A 3,225-nucleotide genomic window follows, 5' to 3' on the forward strand; every position below is an offset into this window, starting at 1 on the left:
CTGTGGACATCACTTAGTGCTTGTTTCTTAATTCCTGTCTATTTGATGGACTAAATCTCCTTACCAGGAATTGGCATGAAAATTTTTAAAGATCAAATGTATCGAGACAAAGATCAGCCTTGCTGCAGAAATCTTCTACATGTTCTACACGGCACATTACGTGTAACGCCATTCTGAAATTACCTTAACTCAGTAGGGAGATGATTTCATTTTCTAAGGGGCTCTGCTCCAAAATATTTTATATTTTTTAGTGACTGTCCTTTAGAATCTCGGAGGTGACCTTTTTAGCTATGTGTATAGAGAACAGATCAAATACTTTGTGTTGGTTTGAAGCAGAGTAGTCAAAATGTCTGGAAAGGTGCAGCCTTATCCTTTGGGAAACTAGTTTGTGAAAGCTTGTGCTAAACCCAGCTGAAGAGAGTCCATTACTGACAATTTTGATAACTGATTTCAAGGCTAGCTCCATGGAGAGAGAGAAATAGATCTAACTTCTGAAAATTAAATTGCAGTGCATGAAGAAGAAAGGAGAAATGCTAGAGTGAACAGTCACGACCAGCTGGATGGCTCTGGAAATGGAAGAGGAGCTAATGAAGAACCTGTAGCTGACTCATCCCCTGCAGAACAGGGAGCAGAGGAGGAGGACATTCAAAGCTCAGAGTATGTATGTAGGGCTCATGCCCTACCAAACATGGGATTTTGTACCTTCTTTCCTTTTCTATGTAGGACTAAGTTATACAGCTATACCTGGTTTATCTTTCAAGCCCTCCCTACTCAATTCCCTCCTTCTCCCATGTTCCATGATGATCAAAGGATACCACTTGCAGTTTGGGAGAAAAAGGCTGCCCAAGGCATGAATGACAGCTCTGCACACAACCTTAGGGAATTAGTGTGGAGGTATGGGAAGGAAGGGGGATTGGACACAGGCCATAGCTCAGTATTCCACTTCCTGTACGTGCAGCTGGATGCTGTGGTTACAAAGCTGTTACTCATGACCTCCTGGAAGTCAAAGCTTCCATACAGAAAGCTGCCACACTAGAGATTGCTGTTATTTCACACCCCAGAGCTGGGTGACTGAATGCATAATTCTACTCATGAAAACCAGGACACTCTATTCCTAAGGGCAGGGTGACCCCAAATCCTCATTAAATGCAGCAAGCAGTGTGTTAAAAGACAGCAGGATCCTTTCAAGGAATTGTCAAAGGCTAGTCAGTGCAGTTGCATGGTTATGTGAGATTTTGTGTATCAATAACCATTGAAGTGTGATGATATTAACAGCTGCATGTTAACATATTTCTTGTTCTGTTCCCTCTAGTGCACAGCAAGGAGTTGTCATTAGGTGTCCAATTTGCATGGATTTTTACTCAGAGGTAAGGACCCTGTTTTCATCCTTTCTGCTTTGTGGGAGGAGCAGAATTCCAGAAGGGGGGCTGCACTAATCAGTTGGCTGATGTGGGATGCTGTGGGCATCTGGCTGGGAGCACAGCCCTTCCTGTGAAGCACCACAAGTCACTTCTTGGTGGTGAATGCGGAGGGAGAAGCCCTTGCCAAGATGGCACTGGCAGATCTGTGGGCCCCTCATTATTCTAATTGATTTCAGATGCTCTAAAGTCTCCTTTGCCTGGTGCCAATGGAGCAGCATACTCCAATTCTTTCTCCAAATACATGTTGTGGCTTTCTTTCTTCCAGATTGTGCAACATGGACGACAGCTTGTGGCGACCATGTGTGGCCACGTCTTCTGCAGTCGGTGCCTCCCTGTTGCCCTGGAGACTGCTCACACGTGCCCAACCTGCAGGGTGCATCGCAGTCCACAAAGATACCATCCCATTTATTTATGAGCAGTTCTCACAACAGAGACAAATCTATCTTGGGCAACGATCCAACAGACCGATGCAGAGACTTGTTTCTTCATGTACATAGTTTTATTGTATATACTTTCTTTTTTACTGAATTCACTTAGAAATACAGTTTTCATTTATTTAAATCTACTCTGTCTGCTCCTCTGGGCTGGACTCTGAGACGTTGTTGAACAGGTGGAAATAAGGCTCTTGGTTTGAGCAGTCAGAATTTCAGTCCTTTCATCACACTGGACTCATTCCTTTGGGAGAAATGTGCTAAAGCCATGAGCGTTGCATTTCTCGTGGCCAGTGTGTGTTGTATAGGGAAAAAGGAACAGGCCCTGCTTGGGGTGTGAGATGTTGTGGCGTGAGGTGGTGGTGAGGTGCCAAAACCCTCCAAAAGTGTCTCCAGTGAAGGAGGAAGAGTCACTTCAGTGGCACAGGCAGACTCACTGGGAAAAGCAAACCCACACACTGCAGATAATCCAGGCAACAAAGGAAGGAGAAGCAAGAAGGCTCTTTGAATGGGGTTCCACAGGGCAGGTTATTCCAAGCACCAGTGAAGGGTCCAGGGGTAAAGACAAGGAAAACTGGAGTGTCAAGGTTCAAATACAGGCAAGAAAGGGGATGGAGCAGAGCATCAGGGCCGATGGACTGACATGTCAGGGGTGGGGCAGTGTCAGGGAAAAGGGGGACAACCAATAGCATAAAATGGGGAAGGGCTCTTTAGCAGAATGGGGCCAATGGGTGACAGGGAAAAGAGAACATTTTAGGGAACATACATATAAGGGGGAAAAAGGGGTGGAGAGGCCAACGGGCCAAGCAGGAAAACAGAATTCTGGTACATTAAAATAAAACCACAAAGGGCTGTACGGTGGAAGTAGTTCTTTTTAATGTACTTAGTGTCCCTCCAACAGGTTTTAGGGTTTCTTTCTCCCGAGTATGATGATTTCTGCCCCTCAGGCATGTTCCAGGGCTCCCACAACTACCCTTTCTATTTTATTAAAAAGGCTTCTCCTACAGATGTTTGCAAACAATTATTTAAACATGGAACGATGAGTGAAACAATAAAAATGATAAAGAGAATAATAAAATGTCCTTGATAAAAGAAGTTGCCCATCCCTTCAGTTCCCATCCTCAAAGCAGTCCTTCTAGACAGTCCTTGCCCTTCTACATTTTGATGTCCTTTACTTGGTCCTTTAAGAGCTGGATGCTCCTGTGGATGGATTCACTGCTGGATGATAGATTGAGGCAGCACAGCCCCTCCAGCTTCTGGCAGCCATGACCATGGGCACGGAGCAGGAGTCGACGGCCGCTCGGTTTTGTAGCATCGCGTGCCTGGTGGTTTCTTTGTCCTCCAGCAGACGGCTGAGGGCTTCAGAGGTGCAC

General features: G+C 45.5%; 1 long non-coding RNA gene across 1 annotated transcript; it reads left to right on the forward strand.

Annotated features, from left to right (window-relative positions):
- Positions 1-509: 509 nt before the first annotated feature.
- On the forward strand, positions 510-1,714 carry LOC306816923. Its single transcript, XR_013777813.1, has 3 exons — positions 510-657; positions 1,313-1,367; positions 1,687-1,714. It is a non-coding gene; the product is annotated as an uncharacterized lncRNA (long non-coding RNA).
- Positions 1,715-3,225: the final 1,511 nt, after the last annotated feature.

This window comes from Erithacus rubecula, assembly GCF_903797595.1.
Source record: "Erithacus rubecula genome assembly, contig: scaffold_987_arrow_ctg1, whole genome shotgun sequence".
Taxonomy (NCBI): Eukaryota; Metazoa; Chordata; class Aves; order Passeriformes; family Muscicapidae; genus Erithacus; species Erithacus rubecula.